Genomic DNA, 22,859 nt, shown 5'->3' on the forward strand with positions numbered 1-22,859 from the left:
GGAAAGCATTATCTCCTGTAAATGTAAACAAACTTGTTTGTCTTAGCGATTGGCTGAACAAGAAGTAGGACTGAGTGGACTTGTAAAGTTTTACATTGTTTTGTTTTTGAGTGCAGTTATGTAACACAAAAAAAATCTACATTTGTAAGTTGCACTTTCATGACAAAGATTGCACTACAGTACTTCTATGAGGTGAATTGAAAAATACCATTTCTTTTGGTTTTCATTTTTACAGTGCAAATATTTGTAATAAAAATACTAGACACTGATTTCAATTACAACACGGAATACAATAGATATGAAAATGTAGAGAAACATCCAAAATATGTAATAACTTCCAATTGGTATTCTATTGTTTAACAGTGTGATTAAAACTGCGATTAATCACAATTAATTTTTTTAGTTAATCATGTGAGTTAACTGCGATTAATCAACAGCCCTACTTAATAGGCAATACAGGTCTACCCTGATATCTTCGGACATGTTGCTGGCAGCATGAGACAATTTGCAAAAAAAGCCCTGCAAGCAAATAGAAAGGATTTTGAGTACTGTACTTCTAAACTGTAGTAAAAGAAAAGCTTACTGCACCAAGGTTACTCGTGTAAGAGAGAGAGAGAAGACCATGTGCAAATCTGTACGTGAGATTCAAGTGAGCAATTCACATATTTGGGCCCAGATCTGTCCTTATGGATTAAATGGCAGGACTCTAGCAGCTATACAGAATTAATTTTCCCAAGAGTATTTAGTGGTCAGATTATTACGTGGCATTTGCTATTAATTTCAGGACATGCAGCTAGTGCTAATCATTCCCTCTGAAGCGCCTGGCATTGGCTCCATTGGAAGACAGGATACTGGGCTAGATGGACCTTTGGTCTGACCCAGTAGGGCCATTCTGATGTTCTCATGTTCTTAGTCATTTTAAGCCATTTTTTAAGTTGTATAGATTTAAATTCTAGAGTTATTCTTAAATTTCTACTCCTTAAAATCAGATTAGTTTCTTTGCAGATAAAATATTAAACACTTTGAGATTCATAGATGATCTAAAGAACCAAGGAACAGAGGTTACAAGATGAAAGCAACAAAACATTGCTTTATCATTTTGAGTGTGAACATATCAATTTTCAATTTCATGGCTTGAAAACCAATTTTAATGTATGTCCAGGATGAGTTCTTGGAAAAAGAAAGAATTTGAGAAAAATGAATAGAAAAAAAAAACAATTTCAAACCTTCCATGCGAAAAATAGTTACAATGAGGAGAAAAAAAAGGGGGGTGCGCATGGGATTTGCTCTATTCAACTAACCTGGAAACTGAAGAGGAGACAAGAGACTTGCACTCCATTTCATTTCTTTAAACACCCAGCTGTGATTTATGTGAGGCTGGCTGACTCCAGGATTGCTGTAGTGTCTCTTTGCTAAGAAAATGTATCTGTGGAAATTAGATGGAGTGATATGTTATCAGGGAGTTTCAGAGTTGGTACAAGCCATTGTCAATCTGAAGAAATACGCAAGCATTGTGCATCCTCTATTCACTATAGAATGTTTAATCAATGATCAATACTTTCAGTGATTCCTTTGGCAATTCAATTAAAGCTCAAATAAATCAGCAGTTTGTCTTGGATCAAAGTTTTATTATAACTATTTGGTTTCAGGGTCAAATATTTCCTGAACACTACCAAAATTTGTTTCAGATGCCTCTCAGGCACAGCAATCTTTAGGGCTGGTCCCATGAATCACTGGGCATCTCCTTTAAGAAACTAAGTGCCTTCCATTCTTGTTGATCTACTTGGGAGTCGAAGGCATACAGCACCTCACAGGATCAGCCCCTTGAGCTACTGTGAAGTGCTTTTGAACTCATTCACCTGTTATGTATCTCTTTAGGCCAAAATTTGTGAAAGTGACCAGTGATTTGGAGGTGTCGGTACTTTAGTGCCCAATATGACATTCCCAAAGGGGTTTTGATGTTCAGAATTTTCTGAAACTCCAGCCCCTTTAAGATGTCTCAAGTTGAGCACCCAAGATGCTTTCGTAAATCTTGGCTTTTGATTTTTTTAAAAATACAACCAACTCTCAACAGATTTACAATAAAGTAAACAAGCATTACAAATGAAGAGATCAAAACCATTACTCTGCCTCTCCGTCGAGTTTATCAGCTAGACCACTGGACAGGTCAGACCCAGCTACCCAGATCCATTCATGCTTTTATGTCTCCAAATAAAAATCCCAGCAGGAAAAAGAAAGCTCTAGAGCAGTGGTTCTCAAACTGTGGGTTGGGACCCCAAAGCGGGTCACAATGGCGTAGCCACGGTTGGCTTAGACTTGCTGGGGCCCAGGCCCAAAGCCAAAGACCAAGACCAAGAGCTTCAGCCTTGGCCTGCGGGACTAAGGTTACAGGCCCCCTGCCTGGGACTAAAGCCCTTGGGCTTCAGCTTTGGCCCCCCAGCCTGGGGCAGAGGGGCTTTGCCCCCCACTCCCAGGCGTGGCGGGGTTTGGGCGGGTTCAGTCCCCACTCCTGGGGTCCTGTAGTAATTTCGGTTGTCAGAAGGGGGCCACGGAGCAATGAAGTCCAAGAACCCCTGCTCTACAAACTAGGACTCTGTCAGCAAGAGCGGAGGAGCGAGTTACAAAGCTGAGGGTGACCCTCACTGAGAACATCCAGCCAAACTGGTGCTGGTTGGTTTGTTTTAAAAAGAGGATACTAGCTTGAGTGCCTCAGTTGATCTCACCTATGATCAGAACACCTGGAAAGCCAGGCACTCCCTTAGACAGCCAAGGCCCAGACTGTTTACTGACTATACTAAGCCTTTAATAATACTCTTGCTTTCCTCTGAAAACTTTTGCGAGTATGAGGACCTTGGGATAGGTTGTTTTAGACATGGGCTCAGGTTGCACATATTGTATAGCAATTTTATGTGAGTATTTTATTGTTGTGTTTGTATGGTTTGTACTTGGTGTTTATGTTCATAGCTATACAAGTGATATAATGAGAGGAATGGGAGTTGCTCCTTCAAAAAGAGCGGGGCCATCCAGAGGCCTGGGAGCAGTGTGTGAGGCTGTGTTCGGAAGTCAGCATGAAGCTGGAGGACTCTACTTGTAAGAAGGCCCCAAGAAACATTAGAATCAATAACGTTTTTCTTCAAAAAAAAATATGGCTTGTCACTAAAGGTGCAACCGAAATAATCAGGTCACGTTGGCAGACTGCACTGTAATAATTGGACTCTGTTTCCCTTAATTACATTTTCTGCACAAAAATAAATCAGAGACCACTTTCTGTGTGGCAGCTGACACACAGGAAATTTGACAAGGGCTATGCAAAAATGCCTTGAGCCTGCATATACGGTAACAGCATTAGAACAGTCATTCAGGGCAGTGCAATTTTTTTTTTTTTTTGCTATCCTAGGGAGCTGGAACTAGGCTTCATTTACACCAAACAATACCTGCATTTGCAGCAATTTCAGTAACTGAGGATAGAGAATTCCTAGCCTGTCTGGTTACTTCTCTCATAGTTGTAGTTTAGAAGAGCAGACCCAGGAAACTTTCATACAACAAACAAAGTAATATGGTTACATTTATAGCTCTGATTCAGCAAGGTACTTATGCACATTCCTAGCTATAAGCAATGTAGTAGTCCCACTGAAGTCAATGGGATTACTCACAGGCTGACATTGAGAGGTGTAATTAAGTAGTTTGCTGAACTCGGGCCACAGTTAGGACGTGGTGTAGCAGAAATGTACCATTTCCCAGTGGGTATGAGTGTGTGGAAGCACTAGTATGGGGTGCAGAGGCTCCTCCCAGCACAGTAGAGAATACCTCCCTTTTCTTGAATGTCTGCAATGTTAAATTAGCCCCTTTTCCAAATGAAAATGTTTCTTCTACTTCTAAGACTCCCTCCTACTTCTCTTTCCATGTCCAGGTTAAGATGTGTCATTCTTGTAAGGTTCTTGGTATAATCATATTTAAGAGCGAACTGAGGGATAGCTCAGTGGTTTGAGCATTGGCCTGCTAAACCCAGCGTTGTGAGTTCAATCCTTGAGGGGCCCATTTAGGGATCTGGGGCAAATATCTGTCTGGGAATTGGTCCTGCTTTAAGCAAGGGGTTGGACTAGATGACCGCCTGAGATCCCTTCCAACCCTGATATTCTGTGATTCTAAGGCACAAAGATCACATGGCTTGCTCAAAGTATACTGTGATACAGTGACAAGGTTGGGAATAAAAGCAGGAGTCTCACCTCTCTTAACATACTAAGACATTTCCTCCTAGAGTCTCAAATATTCTTCCTTTCACTTGCCAAGCTTCTGCCTCATTCCAACACTTACCCACAATACATGTTCATTTTAATGAGGCTCTCCCAGGAGTAAGAGGTTCCAATACATTTGGCGCAATCTGGAAGATATGGGGCAACACCACTGCTCTGTCACCAGGCTTTCTTGGAAAATTTCAGCACAGCCAGAGATATGAGAAAGTGGCATCAGTGACAGCTGCCTGGTTTAATGAGCACATTTCAAACATATGGCCATCAACTGTATCTAAAATGTGGTCAAGCAAATTCTCTGATCCCTAGGGCAGGTATATTCCATAAACTTAATAATTTAGATGTCCTTTTTAGCAGCACAAACAGTTCAGGGGCACTTCATGTGCAAAATGGGAAATTAGGAATCCACCTTCAATTTGAGGGCTGTCCATTAATTTACAGTCCATTGATTTACAATGCTTTTAAACCTTAAATTATGCTCAACTTTGTAAATGTTAGTCTATAGTCTTGATCCTAAATAGCATCAGTTTGTTACTGAAGCAAAAAAAAATTTTTTTTTAAATTCACATTTAGGGCAACTTGCTGCAAGACATATTGGGGAGTTTATCCACTGTTCCTTGAAAACAAAAGCTAGAGTGCATCTTGTAAATTGCATTATCCCACTGAGAGGCAGAAATAATCCTGAATGCAGAAACTTAAAATCACAACTTTGTACTTTGCTAAAACCAAACCTACACCTAAAGAATTTCTGTATTTGCTATCTTTATAGCAATGTTCAGTATTAAAGTGACTACAACTGCAATTCGTCACAATGAACAAACAGAAAATTGTAGCTCTTTTGCAGTGCAGAAGAATTTACTATGTAAAGCTGTAACTTTTTTTTCCTGTGAGAACTAAAATGCTTGGTATGGTCTTAAGTACCACCTTGAATCATGCAAAATTATTAGTTTGTAGGATCATAACCCTACCTTTTATTGTGCAATGCCAAATAAGGGCGATCATCTTAAATTAGGCAATGAATTCTCATCTAAGGCTGCTGATTTCAGACAGTGTTTAGGCTTGCTATGCAAATTTTTAAGTCACAGGTAGAATGTGAATAAATTTAATAGCAAACTGGGGCTGTTTCCAGCATTTTTGCAGCTAATAGTTGGCTCTCCTACTGGTCTTTTTAAGAGAACTCACCAGCCTTAACATTTTTCAGCGATTGACTTCAAAAGAAAGGAATTTGTCCCTCTTATTCTCTTCTCGCCATCCAGTTTTCATTCTGCCTCAGCACTTTTTTTTACCTTGCTGACAGATAAATGCATCACTTTCTGAAATTGGCACTAGAACGGCCCTTCAGTACAACACAATGTACTGCTCAGCTTCTCTTTATGCTACAGCATCAAAAGCCTTCTATTTCAGCTGATTTTATGTCAAGAAAGAGTGTAATTATTGGTAAATCAAGGGATAAAAAGGTTATATGAATTTCTGAAAAAGCATATCCGAGCTTCTATATATGGCCATTATCCAAAATCCAATTCTAGCCAAATAAAACTGCACCCTAAATGTACAAAACAATCTACAAGAATGGAGGGATAAAATATCTTTAGGTGACGGTCTGGATAAGTGAGTAAGAGAATCATTTAAGTTCCACAGGGAAATAAGGCCACTGCCAGTGTTACACCAGGGCATGCAAATGGTAACTGAAAAATAATTACAGTGACTCCTAACATTCCTAATTGACAGTCTGGATTTAATTATAGAACAGACATCACCACTGGGTTTGCATAGATTGATGGATCTTGAGAATATCAGGGTTTGAACAAGCCCACTTTTCACCATGGTTGTACCTCAGTGTGAACTCAAAAGGCAAAGTTTAGGTTTAATGGACTCTATGCATTTGCACAGGTTCACTAGGACCAGAACTGATGGTTCTATACGATGATATCATGTGATTTGTCCCCGGTTATATTCCACAGTGTGCACAGCTAGAAGCTGAAATACTTCAGCAAACAGTTGTCTTACAAGGTTTATTAAAATCCAGAGAATGAAAAAAAGGTTTTTTTCTCCATCTTTGACAAACAGTTCATGGACATGGACAAAATCTGTGCAAGCTACTGCTCATGTGTGAATTCAGGTGAACCGCAAAGCAAGCTAGAGTTCAGGTGAGTTTGTGGTGTGAGCTGAAGGTTCCACACAGCTCTAGGCCAATACGGATGAACAGAGAAGGGGAAAATGTAATCTAGGTTATAAAGAGATACGTGTAAGCTATGAAACATCAGTCACAAAGGACAAGTGAAGTTCTGGGAGTATAATGAAAGATCAGAAAAGGAAAAAATGGAGAGTGTAAAGAAGCCGGCACAAGACATTAAGATAAATAATAAGCAGTGTTTCAAATAAATAAAGAACAAGAAATCATGGAAAACAGTAGGGCATCTAAACTGATGGCAATGGTAGGTATAATTTATTGAGCGAAATGGTATAAGAAAACATTTTTCAGATTTCCCCAGTTGTTACCCTTGATGGTAATCTTATTTATCCTGTACCCAAGGACCATAACCTTGGAGTTACACTTGATTCTAAGCTCTCTCTTGGGAATCATATTTATCAGGCACTAAAATTGTCATAGAAACATTTCAGGAGAATCTTTCCAGACTGTGACCTATGTTGTCTTGCCAAAATGCTGAGAAACTCTTCTTAGCTTTTATCATGTCCTGTTTTGGATTATTGTAACTCCTTGTTTGCTAATCTCTTAAACATTTCCCTGCATGCCGATCTCAGCTGCCAAAATTGCTTAGTGAAGGCAGAAGCTTAAGTCACCCCAATGCTGAGAGAATTTCATGAAACAATAAAATAATTAAGACTATTTTTAATGTCATGGTACATAAAAGCCTTGCTCAGTTTAACCTAAAGATGCTGTTTAGCTCAACTCTCAAAGCCATGTTCTGAGGGCTTGACGACTAATTTTTATGTCCAGAGTGGAATGCTTGAGAAAAGAAAGACTGATTCTTTACTGTGCACTTTATTTGATTAAAGTCATTCTGCTCTGAGTCAAGATTAGAATCTGAGCCCTGGCTAGATTTAAATCCCTTATTTTGCCCTGCTAACTTAGTCCAGCTTTTTGTTATCTTTTTCCATCTTTTCTTTCGACCAGGCTAACACGCTATAATGAGGCTAGAATGAAGGCCATTTACATCTGGAGGAACATAGGAATTGCTATTCCTCTTTAAACCAACTCCCCCAGTGACCTTCAAAAGAAGATGTAAAGTCTCTGAAATCGATAGCTATGTGAAAACATGCTTATAGGGGGAGGTTTTTTTCTGAATTCCAGATAGCTAGCAACTGGCGCACATCAAAGTGCACACTTAGCATCTGAAGAAAGCATCTTAAAGTATCTTCTCTGTTTCTTTTTAAATTCTTAGAACCAAAGTGTTGATGCCCTTTTCTTATATAGGCAAATTCCTATTGATTCCATGGGTGAGGACTAAGTAAATAATGAATGAGGATACAGGATTTAAGCCCTCTACAAGTTAAACACACAGTCAGATTTAATTGATTTAACTGTTAAATTCTTTCCTTTGTATTTCACTTGTCACGCTCTGGGTTTTTCTGGCTTCTTTAAAAATAAACCCTGAAAATAAGGGTTATACAGGGGAAGCAGCAATTTAATTGTAGAAACAGGCCAGGGGAGCTGGAACAATTTGTATAGTGTGGGTGTTGAGAGCCATTGAACAAAACTGTATGATGGAAACCACTTCAAGGCAGCACCCCTAGTTCCAGCACGTATGAAACAGGGAGGATATAATACACAAGAAATGAAATATGAGGCAGCTTCCTAGTACAAGTGAAAGCAAAAGGGTAGTCTCCTCCAGCCTGCCTGCTTTATCTCCTGCTTATCACTGACTAAAAAGCTTTATTTAAACTATTATCACTCACATCTAAGTGACCCAAATGCCAAGTGATGTGCAAAGAATTCAAAAATATTTGGGCTGGTAAAGGCTGTGATGCAGTAGGGACTGTCTGCACAGTGAATGGGAGGGCAGGGGATGACTTTAGGTGATGGACAGGACCTGAGCCTGTAACCTGAGCCAGGCAGGGGGGAGAGGGGGCCAACACCTTTGCCCGGGAAGCTGGACAAAGGAAGAGAGCCTGCTGGAGAGGGTTAGTCAGTTTCAGTTTTGGGCTGGGTGGTGGAATGCAGGGAATCCCAAGCTGGGATCTAAGCTCCCTAAACCCCCAGAAGGACTTGATTGAGGGGTCCTGGTTGTGCCTACAAGCTCTGCTGTAGACTGAGTTCCTATTGTCCAATAAACCTTCTGTTTTACTGGCTGGCTGAGAGTCACTGTGAGTCCCAGGAAGAGGGTGCAGGGTCCTGACTCCCCCATACTCCGTGACAAAGGCAAGTTGGGTTTAAATGTGAATGTCGTCTTTCTCGCCGCACTTGAAAGTTAACAAAATTTAATACGAATGACAATGAAGGGCGAATAGTCATAGACAGTGTAAGCTTCCTGCATATAGCACCTCAAACCTGGCCGCCTGAGCCCCAGGCCCCCATGAGCTAATCAGAGGTGGGAGAGAGAATAAGATGAAACCGCAAACCTCATTTTCACTTGTGGCCTAAAGAAAGATTTGATCTCATATGGCGATAGGCTGCCCTCAGAGACACCATTGTAAATCCAGAACTACTCCTATTATATCAGCAGAGTTACTCTAGACTTACACAGGTGTAAATAAAGGTAGAATTTGGCCCAGTAGCACTAGTTAACTTTTCAGAGCATTACATTCACTCAGAGGTTGAAGAATAATTATTGTGAACATTCCCTAGATAAAATCAGACTTGTCACCTCAGAACGGCCTGTGGGCCATGCTCCAGGTCTGATTCAGGTCTAGTTTGGAGAGCCAGGCACTTTAATATTTTCTCCTGCTCCACCTGCCACAGAGTTCGCTCCACTCACCACTGTGGCACCTCCTTGTGGCTCATCTGGGGATCAACTCACCACTGGTTTGATGCTTGCTCTCATGGTTTCTCAGCCCCTCATCCCAGTCTCTCATTCTGTGGCCTCTCTCACGCCCCACAAGCTGCAGTGTTTCTTTTTTCATGGTGTGGCCCTCCAGCCAGGTCACTATAGTTTTCCCTCTTTGGGGGAATCAAAGTCTCTCGAAGCAAATCACCTCATGCACTCTGCCAAGCCCACTGCCCCAGTGGCTGGCCGCAGAATTCAGCCCCACACTCCACGCTGGGTTTCAGCCTGGACCCTACAATCAGCAGCTAAGGTCCATGCAGCCTCACCCTTGCTACAGTTTTCCCTAGGCTGCTTCTTACTCCTTTTTCTCAACCCAGAGAGTGGCTGCCAACTCTCTCCCCACCTCCCCAACAGCCCCCTTATTCTCTCCTCTCCCTGGATTCGTACAAGCCCAGCGTCTTCCTACCCAGCTGGACTCCCTCCAGGTTCAATTAGGGCTGTATATCCAGCCTACAACTCACACAGGCGCAGCCTCTCCTGTCAAATAGCCCCTTTTGAGCCATTTTAACCCCTTCAAGGGTGGTGTGGGGCAACGTTCCCTCTAATTTTTTCCATCCATGTGCGGAATGAATTTTGTTGTGTGCACCAATATCAAGGTAATGTGTGCCACCGGTAGAAACATAAACCTAGATATAATTTTTTTTTTTAAAGTTACCACAGGGCTAATTATTCCAGCCAGGACAGGTTAGGCATTTTAGAACTCACTACTCAAAGAATTGAATGTAAGCATTAAGAGAGAAATAAAAATTATGAAATGCATAGACTAGTCAAAAAGCAAAACTTTGAAAGAATAAAATTACAGAGAATATAAGTGAATTGCAGGAAGTATCAAGAAGTAACAACAACAACAATACAGTACAAGTATGTGTTGGGAGGTGTGTGTGTATGTGAGACACACACACCATTAGGGTGACCAGATAGCAAGCGTGAAAAAGAAGGATGGGGGTTGGGAGTAATAAGCAGGGGCGGCTCTAGCTTTTTTGCCACCCTAAGCACGGCAGACAGGCTGCTTTCGGCAGCATGCCTGCGGGAGGTCCGCCGGTCCTGCGGCTTCAGTGTACCCGCCGCCGAATTGCCGCCAAATCCATGGGACCGGTGGACCTCCTGCAGGCAAGCCACCGAAGGCTGCCTGACTGCCGCCCTCAGAGGGACCGGCTGGGCACCCCTCGCGGCTTGCCACCCTAGGCATGCACTTGGAGCGCTGGTGCCTGGAGCCGCCGCTGGACTAGCTCTATAAAATCGGGACATCTGGTCACTCTACACACTGTGTGTGTGTGTGTGTGTGTGTGTGTGTGTGTGTGTGTGTGTGTGTGTGTGTGTGTGTGTGTGTGTGTGTGTGTGTGAGAGAGAGAGAGAGAGACACTGTGTGTGTGAGAGAGAGAGACTCTGTGTGTGTGTGTGTGTGTGCGCGCGCGCTTGTTCAGACACAGCAGCAGCCGCCAGCAAGCTTCGTTCCACGTCCCAATCTGAGTCCTTTTGTGTCATCCCCCTGCCCTGTGGAGATGAGGTACATGAGCGGGAGCAGGGACACCCTAACATCAGCATCCCCACTTCCCCGCCCCCATTCTGCACAGCAAGCAGGAGGCTTCTGGGAGCAGCTGGCAGGGACTCCAAGGCAGAGGGCAGGAGCAGCGTGGCACTGAAAGAAGGGACACCTGAAGCGCACGACACTTGTTAGACTGCTGGGTGGCTGCCCAGCCACGCAGCTTAGAGGGAACTTAGGTGTGGAGTGAACACCCCATCACACCACTCCTCACAGTCCAGACCGTAAAGCGTACACTGCCTTTTCCTTCTTCTAGTTCCTCCTCAAAACTCATCTCTGCTCTAACACAGAAAGAAAGCTGCAGCCTGAGAATGACTAAGCAGGTGGCAAGTTGTGATCACAGGTACTCATTGGCTGAGAGTTTTTTTGGTGGTTTTGGCGGGGGGTTGTTGTTACCCTGCCTCCTCCAACCTGCTTTTTCATCTCATTCTCCATGTTGTGTCTTTAGATTCTACACTCTTTGGTATAGCACGCAGCACAAGCCTACCCTGATTAGCCTCGAGGCACAAATGCAACATACGTGTTTAATAATTAATAATAACTGAAAAACCTTTGCCCAAACCTCTCCCTCCCATTCACAGCTGTGCACAGCCACCTGCATTTACAAGCAGCAAACGAAACACACAATAGAAAAGATTAGGGTAAGATAAACAATACCCCATGCTCTTTAAAACTGCTTCATATTATAAATCACCCTGTGAAGGTGATTAATGTTGGCACTCTTTTAAAAAATAAATAAATAAAACCGCAACCCTCCCACAGCTTTTACTCAGTTGGCAGTTCAACCAAACAAAGTAGCCCTGGGGCAGCTCAACTAAAACAAGTGTCTCAAGAGGCACTATACTTTTTAGGGTGGAAGGTGTTTGTGTATCCCTACAAAGAGAAAGTTTCATCACTCACATATATCCTGCGTTCCGCTTTGCTCAGCAAGATGTCCGTGCCCAGTTTGCTTGAATAGATGTGCATGGCTAACAACAGACCACCTGGTTTCCACACAATGGACTGGCCAATAGAGTAACTGCCATTTAAAGAGACATCACAATGTTTATTCCAGGCATTTGGAGATAATGGTCCTTTTGTTACATGGCCTCTCCTGCTAATATCTTTGCTCATTGGCTGGAATGTCATTCTACAACAAAGCTGGGCAAACTACGGCCCGCAGGCCACATCCAGCCCGTAGGACCGTCCTGCCTGGCCCTTGAACTCCCAGCTGGGGAGGCTAGCTCCTGGCCCCTCCCCCACTGCCTCCCCTCCCCCTCAGAGCCACGCCACCATGCAGACAGCGCTCTGGGCGGCAGAGCTGCGCACTCCTGCCAAGCAGAGTGGCAGCGTGTCTGGCTCTGGCCAGCGTGGAAGCCAGACATGCTGCTCTGCATACTCTGCTCAGCATGGTAAGAGGGAAGTGGGCTGGGGGGTTGTATAAGGGGCAGGGGACCCCGGGGGGCAGTCAGGGGATGGGGGCGGTTGAATGGGGTGGAGGTTCAGGGGGGCGGTCAGGGGATAGGGAACAGGGGGGTTGGATAGGCATGGGGTCCCAGGGGGCCTGTCAGGGGACGGGGGTGTGGATGGGGTTGAGGCAGTCAGGGGACTGGGAGATGGGGAGTTAGATAGGGGGTTGGGTCCCAGGAGGGGGCAGTTAGGGGACAAGGAGCAGGGGGGGTTGGATGGGTCGGAGGTTCTGAGGGGGGCAGTCAAGGGGCGGGAAGTGGGAGGGGGCAGATAGGGGGCAGGGGCCAGGCTGTTTGGGGAGGCACAGCCTTCCCTACCTGGCCCTCCATCCAGTTTTGCAACCCCAATGTGGCCTTCGGGCCAAAAAGTTTGCCCACTCCTGTTCTACAAGCAAGGTAGTTATCTCGCTCTGCTTAGCAATAATGAACTTCTGTATTCCATTTGGGGCAAGATACTTTCTACAAACTAAAGGACCCTCCACCAAACTGTGACTATATGTCCTGTAATTATACCCAATTTTATAGTTGGATAAACTAGCACACAGAAGCGGTTAAATTTCCCTGAAGTCACAGAGTGAAGCAGTAGTAGAACAGGACCCAGGAAACCTGAATTAGGCCTGGATTTTAAAGGCATGTAGGGGTTGCTGTGACAGTATATACCCGTGTCTGCACCCTAACACACTATCGTAATCATCTTTATACAAAGTATGCCTTGCAATGTATCATTTGAAAACATATAATTCACTAGTCATTAGCATCCTGATAAAATATGTCTCAACACTGTATGTAAAGTTATAAGATTCCACGGTGTGATGTTATTAACATGTTCTAATCTGAAGTTGGCAAACAGGTCTGTCTCAAACAAAGGAGTGTGTTCTCTGCTTAATGTTCATTAATTGGGGAGAACTGACCTTTTTAAAATCAGACCATGTCCTGGGAGGCTCACTGCTGAATTGGGGCCGAACGATAAAAACACTGCCTTCCTTCAAATTACAAAAAAATAACCGGTGAAAACAATGACAGGAAGTTAATCTTGTCTTCCTAACATCCCAGTAGCCAGAATCTGGAGATGATTGATTGTTTTCTATTGAAATGATGCAACAATCCTGGTTTTTTTCAATTGCAAAAATAGGCGAACCTTGGCTGGGTCAACTGAGATTTACTCTTGAGATATTGGGTTCATTCAAACCCTACGTTGAAAGGAAAACTAGAAAAAAGTAAAGGAAAAACAGTTATTGAGAAGCTTGACAAGATTGTTGTGTCAGTTTTACAAAATTAAAAACCACCCTTGTTTGTATATTGCAACCAAAGCCTTCTGTCTATACACCCAGCTGAACTAGGTTGATTTTGATAAAGAGGGACCTTGATGCAGGCCACCCCAGGACATGGTTTGCTTTTAAAAAGATCAGTTCTTCTCAAATGTCTGTTTTCTCTCGATTCCCAATCCAGGGCAATCAGGACTGGAATTATGTCTGTGATGCCACTGCTTCAAAATGAATATGCAGGTATTCACTTTGCTAGCACATGGGTTTCTGAAATGGTATAGTGCAGATTGTTTTGGTGTCACAGACAGACTGGAAGATGTTGATAGAGACACCTTAGCACTTCACTTTGCAGAGATTCAGAGGAGGATTAGCTCATTTTCTATTGGTAGAAATGGGGCTGTATTCTCTCACTGCTCATTTAGTGACACAAAGGAAATAAAACCTAAGGATAAAATTCCCTTGTCCAGTGTAAGTGTCTATAGTCCATATTAATCGATGCATGGAAATCCTACTGATACCAACTGAAATTCCACATATGGAACCAGTGCTGAATATTCAGTAGAGATCTTTAGGGCAGAACAGAGAATGATTTTTTCCAAATTTCTCCCCAAACCCTATTAACTTCCAGTGCACATTGTTTCCATTACCATCATTCTAATGAGCTGGTTATTTGCATGTAAACATAAGCTTTCCCCTTGCTAATTGGCCTATTCTGCCTGTCAGATTCATTTAGTAATGCCACAGTCCAGCATATTTCACATCACAATCCCTGAGTTGCGACACTATTGAAAGAATCAGGCAACAGGAGAAGGAGGTGGTTATAGAGGAGACATTTCTATTTGGTGAAAATTACTAAGAACCATGAAAACAGAACCTGCAGCTCTTAGGCTAGTTAGAAAAGCTAGCTAAGGAAAATATTCTGGTAGGGGGGATTCAAACCTCTCAAGTTACTTCCAATCATGTTATCAATTCACTGACTTATTGGACATTGGAAATTTGTGGAATGAAAATGGCTCCTCTGCTCAGCTTGGGAATTAGTAAATCAATACATGGAAGCTTTACCCCCGTTTTAGTCATAATAAATGACTCATCAAGGTGGGGAAGGGAGAACTAATTCAACATTTGCTATGTCTACCCTACGAACTAGGGGTATGATTCCCCAGTGTGAGTATAAATAGCAGTGTAGCCACAGTAGCAGAGGCATGTAGGGTGACCAGATGGCCCGATTTTATACGGACAGTCCCGATATTTGGGGCTTTTTTTAATATGGGCTCCTATTACCCCCCCACCCCATCCTGATTTTTCACACTTGCTGTCTGGTCACCCTAATGCCAAGCACAATCCCAGCGAACCCCATGGGCATGTCTTCCACCCGGCTAAGCCATGCCTCCAGTGCCACTAGCCGTTCTACTGCTGCTACATTTATGTGTATGAGAGCAGAGGAATCATACCCCTAGCTTGTAAGATGGATGTAGCCTAAAGAAGGGGAGTAGACTGTATAATTGGCCTAGGTAGTGCCATGCCCATCATGCAAGACTTTGGAGAGCTTTTGCAGTATACATTTATGAGCAAGCTCCAATATGCCTGAGCCCAAGCCCACCCCTTGTCTGAAAAGCTCTTGAAAGGAGGTCACGGCATGGAGAGTGCTTTCGTTCCCTGCGGTGCCTATCTCACTTTTGTTGTTCTAATTGAGTTTTTGTGCTGAAAATAAATTTCTTTCTGAAGAACAAGAGAAGGGTAGGACAAATCCTGGCTGCCTTCCAGGGAGCTATAGTCATTTCAACATCATCCTGAGATTTAGACTTTAAAATGAATTATAAATGGACCAATTTTGTACTGCTTAATGGAAGACCTTGTACAAGACAGACCTGGGGATTACAGGTGTCATGCCAGCTGGGACAGCTGTCTTAAAGGTAATGTATGTTTTATAACCGAGGAAAGAGATGGACTAGTTTGGGATGGCTCATCTACAAAATCAAGGTGCTCAAGGGCCAGATTCTCTTCGGGAAAGATTATCTTCTTGGTGTACGTTGGGGGCGGGGTATCTCCACGGAAGTCTGTGGAGTTACACAGACGTAATACTGGTATAAGTGAGTGGAGAGTCAGGCTTCAGTGATACAAGCTGACAAAGCATTTCCTTTGCACCTTGATGCCCTGTGCGATCTCTTAAGCCCAGTGTAACCAGGGTAACAAATACGGCATGGTCAAAAGAAAGAGTCACACTTGGCTAAGCACTGGCTTTGGATTCTCCATGTCTGTTTCCAGGAGTGTAGATATAGAGGTGGGCCCTACATAAAATCCCTGGATGTGGACATTGCAGAGTTTTCTGCTTGGCCCAATATTAGCTCTGTGTGTGTTAAATAGGGGAACTGTATTATACATCGTGTGTGTTAGACCATTACCTGAGTGACAGTTATTGGTGTCCTGGTGGGACGCAAGCAGTATGGTGCTTGTGGGAAATGATATAGCTCAGGTCATTTAAAAAGAGAAATTCACTATTACTTTTGGATGTGTGCTTCATTTTGGGTCTCTCTCCCTCCATGGAGTCCCATATTTGGATCGCAGAAGATTGCTCAGACATTCTTTGGCAACCCTGAGCAGACACAATTCTTGATTTTACTTTCCAGTCCCATAGGACATTGACATAGGGCAGTTTACACTAGAAGTGCTGCACTGTTGCAGCTGCACCACTGTAGCACGTCTGGTGAAGACTGTCTATGCCAACAGGAGAGTGCGGAAGCTGTCTCCTGCCGACATAGCACCAATGTGGACAACACTTAAATCACTGTAACTTGTGTCACTCGGGGGGTGGCTTTTTCACACCCCTGAATGACGCAAGTTAGATGAACTTAAGTGGTAGTGTAGACCTGCCTATACTCACACATGTTTGACAAATACATTCCAGGCCCAGTTCTCAAAAGTGGTCTCCTAAATTGCATTTGTGCATGTAAATAAGTTCTTCACAGCAGAAAAGGCAGCTGCTCATCTAACTGCCTATTTACGTGTACATGCAAAGCTGCACATGCTGCACAGAAAGCTGCTTTGGAAAAACTATAATGCTGCAACCTTCACTGGTCAATGACACTTTAAAAGGAAAGATGAAACCAAGACAGCCCAATGACAGAGAAAGAAACAGGATTTAATTGACGTATCCACAACTTGTGTTTAAAATGAACAAACAACCCAGGAATGGATCTATGTGAGGAAAATCTCTGAACAGCTACTTAGCCTAGATCCAGCCTGCACACAGGGCTGGCTCCAGCTTTTTTGCTGCCCCAAGCAGTGAAGTGGGGGCGGGGGAAAAAACAAAACAAAGATAAAGCTGCCATCAGCGGCACTTCAGCGGCAGCTCTACCACGCTGCTTCATTTTTCGGCGGCAATTCGGCAGCAGGTCCTTCCCCCCGAGAGGGGCTAAGGGACCCGCTGCTGAATTGCTGTCGAAGACCCAGACATGCCGCCCCTTTCCATTGGCCGTCCCAGGCACCTGCTTCCTTCGCTGGTGCCTGGAGCAGCCCTCGCTGCACAGAAAGGCATTCCGAAGAGTTCTCTCAACAGGAGAAGCAGGGGCCTTACAGAGACACCATGCATGAACATTTCAAATTAAACTACTTGCTTTGGAGCAAGGCTTGCTCCTCTTTCAGCCCTTTTTATGTGACATTACTGCTGTATCAGAAAACTCCCTGAGACAGACAGACACACTCCAGTGGGCTCCCTGCTCACCCAAACACCTGGCAATCTTAAATTAACCCCACAACTTTCTTAGCACCCTGTCAGAGTGTGACGCTAAAGAAGGTATCACACTCTGAATAAGACCCGTGGCATTAAAACTTTCTCAACGTATATATATAATATATATAATACCGTGACAGGGAAATAAGATATGTTTTACTGCATGAACTTTATGACCTAGAAAATCAAGCACTTATGTGTGAGTCAGTACCACTGCAATTTCATTTGCTCTGCTCTCCACAGCATATGGTCTGATGGTGCTATTCCTATCTCTGTCCCCCAGAGAGCTGTTGGAAACAGAGAAATAGCATGGTACATTTGAGTTTATAGGGTATTAAAGGGCTACAGTGAATGGTAGCCAAGGCACTGGAGTGAATTATTTATAGGCCAATTGCACTTTCTCCTAAACTACCCTTCAGACAGGTCAGGCCTTGACACACACATTAAGATCTTGTTAAGGCAAAACAGAGAGTTGAGGCTCGATAAGATAATGAAGATATTTCGGTATTACATGAAACTGCACTTGGGTAAAAAATCCTTCACAGTAACATTTTCAAACTGACGTGACTAGGTTCCCCAGTTTAGAGACATAAAATAAGTTCCCATAAAAACTATGTAAGTTCCTTTTCTTCCCCCTTTTAGGGCAGGATGCTGAATTTCCTCTCTTTAAGTGCAAAGGTCTAAGGGCAGGGTCAGTAGTTTCGAAGACAGGCCGGAGAAGGACATAGCACCCAATTTGTTCACCAGCAGTACCACAAACAAGAATCACAGTGAATCAAGAACCATTCTCTTAGCAATAGCACCTGCCAGGCATAGCTTGTCCATAGGCTTCATTCCCAGGGAACGTGGAACCAGCTTCACAGTGCTGAAAGCTATAATTACATGCTGGATTATTTTTTTGTATTTATTGTAGAGTAAATCCTGTGCTTTTCTGGGATAAAGCAGGTCTCAAAGCCCAGAACAAAATCATAGAATCTCAGGGTTGGAAGGGACCTCAGGAGGTCATCTAGTCCAACTCCCTGCTCAAAGCAGGACCAATTCCCAACTAAATCATCCCAGCCAGGGCTTTGTCAAGCCTGACCTTAAAAACCTCTAAGGAAGGAGATTCCACCACCTCCCTAAATAACCCATTCCAGTGCTTCACCACCTTCCTGTGCTTCACAAAGCCTGTGAGAGTAGAAGATAAAGTTCTCTTAACAAGGGATTCCGTTAGCCAGTGCAGAAACTGACTACCTTTAGGGCCTCCTCTTTGAGAAATCATTCCCCAAGAAGAGCCTCCTTTAATTAGTCAAGAATGAAGAGCAGAAAACTCTATGGAGTCCCTTAGGAATCTTACCATGAAGATTAAGTATACTGGGAACCACTCAGATACTAAGGAGAATCATATGCTACATCACACTACAGAGAATTAATCAGAACAAACTGATAGGCAAAGTCAATTCTTAGGGTTCAACTTTAATGGTAACTTCAATAATAAAAAAGGAACCTTCAGCTTACACTTTCTGCTCAACCATGACTTGTGCTAGGATTTCCTGCAGGACCTTTGCAAGCCACTCAGCTAGCTCACTGGCCCAGCAAGGATCCAGGCTATGCCAAAGACTGCTTCAGAGTAGGGTGACCAGGTGTCCGGTTTTTGACCAGAACACCCGGTTGAAAAGGGGCCTTGGCGGCTCTGGTCAGCACTGCCAACCGGGCCATTAAAAGCCCAGTCAGCAGTGCTGCAGGGCTAAGGCGGGCTAGTCCCCACCTGTCCTGGGGCACCGCGCTGCTCCCTGGAAGCAGCCAGCTGGTCCGGCTCCTAGGCAGGTGGGCCACAGGGCTCCGCGCGCTACCCAAGCACCAGCTCTGCACCCGGCCAATGGGAGCTGGGGGGGGGGAAGGCGGTGCCTGCGGGTGAGAGCAACGTGTGCTGCGGAGCATCCTGCTCTCTGCCTAGAAGCCAGACCAGCTGACTGCTTCCGGGGCACAGCACGGAGTCAGGACAGGCAGGGAGCCTGCCTTATCACCACTGACCAGGACCTGCCTGAGGTAAGCCCACGCACCATGCCCCAACCCCAAGCCCCAACCCGCTGCCCCAGCCCTGAGCCCCCCCCAAACCCAGAGCCCCATCCTGCACCCCAAACCCCTCATCCCCAGCCCAGAGCCCATACCCACCTCCTCTACCTCAACCCCCAAGCCACCCCAAACCCAGAGCCCCATCCTGCACCCCAACCCCCTGCCCCAGCCCAGTGATAATGAGTGAGGGTGGGGGAGAGCGAGCCAACGAGGGAGGGAGAATGTAGTGAGTGGGGGGCGGGACCTTGGGGAAGGGGCGGGGTAGGGCCTCGGGGAAGGGGCAGAGCGAGTGTGTTTGGTTTTGTGTGATTAGAAAGTTGGCAACCCTACTTCAGAGCCAGAGAACAAATTAATGGTTAAACAGAAACTTAGGCAAAACACTAAAATTAAGAACTTCCTTGGCCCCGTACAGGCTACAGTTCCCAAAGGCTTTTCCCTCATCTCTCCCAGCCAATGTCCTGACCCAGGGACTCCCGCAGGAGCCTTCAAACTCTGTGTAGGCCTCACTTCCTGAGCTATCTTCCCAGAAATCACTCAGCAGGTTTGTTCCTCCCCTCTCCCAGGTCAGTGGCTACTACCGCGGGAGCCTTCCTGCTCCCTGCAGTCCTATAGCTCCTTTAAGCTCTTCCTGGTCTTTATAAGGATCAGGAGCTCTTCAGATTAATCACATGGGTGGAGGGGGAGCATCTCTCCTTAAACAGGCCAGTCAGCCTTTGAAACCTATCTGCCACTGCACTTCTGGCCAGAAGTCACACCTACCCTTCTCACAAACTAGACGTTCCATGGCGAGACAGCAGATTTTACTCAGCCTCTTCAAGCAGGGTTCTGACTCCTGCTGTTAGCAAGGCAAGGCTGAGCAGCAGAAGGGGCCTACTGCTTTGGTGCATGGGAGCAAGTAGGAAAAACCAGTAGAGCAGCATAATCAGTCAAAGCAGCAGTAATCCCCACCTTCCCCTCCAAACAAAAATCTCCTTCTGCGAGGCAAGAAGGCAGCTCTCCTCTGCAGCTCAGAAAAGGTGCAAATCCCATGCTACACAAACTGCCTAAATCCTGCCCCATTCTGCCACACACAGTGGGACAGCAGTGAGAGCCCACTGGCACCCATATTTGGACATAGTAGGGTTTGCTAAGAGTTGTTACCTCTCAATGATTGAGCCTAGACAAAGTACTATGTAATATTATTTATAAGGCGCTTTGAAGATGTAAAGTTCCACATCAGCACTAATGATCTCAGAAGACCTGGTCACACTTGTTTCACATGTCATTTGCTGACAGGCTTGTTTCAGGTTCTTTTGCAAGACAAATTAAAGAGCTGTCCCTGTGAATAGCTACAGCTAAAGAGAACAAACCAGGAAAGCACACAGAAACTTCAGACATTTAAAAACCCAAGCCAAAATATTCCAATTTGGCACCTAAAGTTAGATGCCTAGACAAAAACGGTATAATTGTAAAAAGCCAGGCTATCTGCCACTCAGCACTTCTGAAAAGTGGGGTCAGAGCCTCCCACTTGCTCCAGTCACATTATATTGGGTAACCAAGCAGTACAGGGACCCGAAAAGTCTCATTATTTAGCCAGAGGGGGATTTCTCCCGGTGTCGGAACTGGTGGAGACAGTCATGCCTCTAACTTCTGAGGGCTGCTCACAAGCCTTTAGCATAGGGGGCAGACTTAGGCAGATCCAGGGCAGGAGGAGCCCGTTGGGGTGAGGCAACAGCATGTCATTCTGCAGAAATTTGGGGCTGTGCTGTGGCCCACAATGGCAACCTGGGGAGACTGTCTTAATTGAGAATCATGGGAGTGCAAAGACAGCTAAGAGCCAGCATTGTCCTTCCTCCCCCGGAGCTCTTAGCAGCTCAACACACAGTCTCATCCCAACCTTTCTTTAGTAGCGCTTAAATACGCAGTTAGATGCCTGGCTTTAGACACTGAAGGTGAAATTTTTGTCCCACATTTTTGCAGTACAAAAACAAAGAAACTAGTGTTCTCAATGATAATTCAGCAACTGTGCTGTTCGCAGTCCTCTAGCAGGGCCATTAGACTGCCAGCAATCAAACCAGAAATACCGTCTCAGCGGCAAACTGGTGATTACACATTTTTATGAGAGTTAATGGCACATTAATTGATTTTATTGCAATTTATGGTATTTGCATAATGATGTGAATCAATATAGAGATAGTAACGCAGGATGTTATAAAATGTCCAAGTACAGCAAAAGCCCAGAGAGTTTGAGTCTCCTCAAACCTCAACTCATTTTCCCCCTTTCATTTTTCTTTTTGATAGTGTAATTATTTTGCATAACTCCGGAAGCAAATTAGTAGCACTGTGTCAATGGGATAAATAGCAGTCCAGTGTATTTGCCTGTGCTCAGGGCCGGCTCTAGGCACCAGCGCTCCAAGCATGTACTTGGGGTGGCACTTTCAAAGGGTCAGCACTCCAGCTTTTTTTTTTTTTTTTTTTTTTGCTTGAGGAGCAAAAAGCCGGGAGCCGGCCCTGAGCGGAGGTGAGCTGTGGCGGTGGGGGGCGCAGAGGAACTGTTCCCTCCCCAGCTCACCTCTGCTCCACTGCCGCCTGGTCCCCCGAGCGAGCCACTACTCCGCTCCTCCCCCCTCCCTCCCAGGCTTGCCGCAAAACAGCTGATTCGCGCGGCAAGCCTGGGAGGGAGGGGGGAGAAGCGGAGCGGCAGCGGTGCGCTCAGGGAAGCAGGCGGAGCGGAGGTGAGCTGCGGCAGTACCCCAGCTCACCTCCACCTCCTCCCCCGAGCGCCGCCGCTCCGCTTCTCCCGCCTCCCTCCCAGGCTATCCTGGGAGGGGTAGGAGGGGAAATGCTGCACGCCCAGGGGAGGAGGCGGGGCCGGGGATTTGGGGAAGGGGTTGGAATGAGGCGGGGAAGGGGCAGAGTTGGGGCAGGACGGGGGGGGGGGGTGCGAGAAAATTTTTTTGCTTGGGGCGGCAAAAAACTTGGAGCCAGCCCTGCCCATGCTACCAAATGTATATCCAATCTGATCAACTGAAGGTGCCAAATCTTTAATAGTATGATTTTTACTTGAGAAATCAAATCTGTCATCAGACAGGATCAACTTTTCCCCTCCATTCTAGCACTTCCTAGTCAGTTCAATACTATTGCTGAGCTAATGGGCATAGAAAATGCGACACACCTCGTGCCTAAATCATTACTTTGCAGAGTGGCTCTTGGCTTATTTGTTATGAATCTTCATGCAATCTCAAAGTGCTTTTATGGCACACTATGTTTCCAGCTCACAGGGACTTTGGTGCAGCGATTGGTTGCAGACCCAAAATCATAGAGAGAAGACCTAGAAAAGACCTATTAAATCAATCAAATCCCTCCTACTGCCAATACAGGATTGTTTCCTATTGAATTCTTATTTGTGTCCGGCAAGACAAATTATTTCCAAAAGTGATTTGTGGTTCTGGTATTTCAGGGGACAAATTCTGAGCACTCATCCTATGAAAACCCCTTCATGGTTTGACATCCAAAAATTTAGTCATCCAAAATCACTAATCATTTTACACAAATCCTGACCCTAGTTTACCTTTCAAGATCA

At 44.9% G+C, this 22,859-nt stretch overlaps 1 long non-coding RNA gene across 2 annotated transcripts in view; it reads right to left on the reverse strand.

The window, feature by feature from the left end:
- LOC120370441 overlaps positions 1 to 12,022 on the reverse strand; it is a 124,308-nt gene extending 112,286 nt beyond the window's left edge. For both annotated transcript variants that reach the window (XR_005583737.1, XR_005583736.1), the window contains exons 1-2: positions 11,700 to 12,022; positions 1,302 to 1,426 (exon numbers count right to left, since the gene is read on the reverse strand). This is a non-coding gene — a long non-coding RNA (uncharacterized LOC120370441). The remainder of the gene's footprint in view (positions 1 to 1,301; positions 1,427 to 11,699) is intronic.
- Between the last annotated feature and the right edge of the window lie 10,837 nt (positions 12,023 to 22,859).

The sequence above is a fragment of the Mauremys reevesii genome, linkage group 8, assembly GCF_016161935.1.
Source record: "Mauremys reevesii isolate NIE-2019 linkage group 8, ASM1616193v1, whole genome shotgun sequence".
NCBI classification, from domain to species: Eukaryota; Metazoa; Chordata; order Testudines; family Geoemydidae; genus Mauremys; species Mauremys reevesii.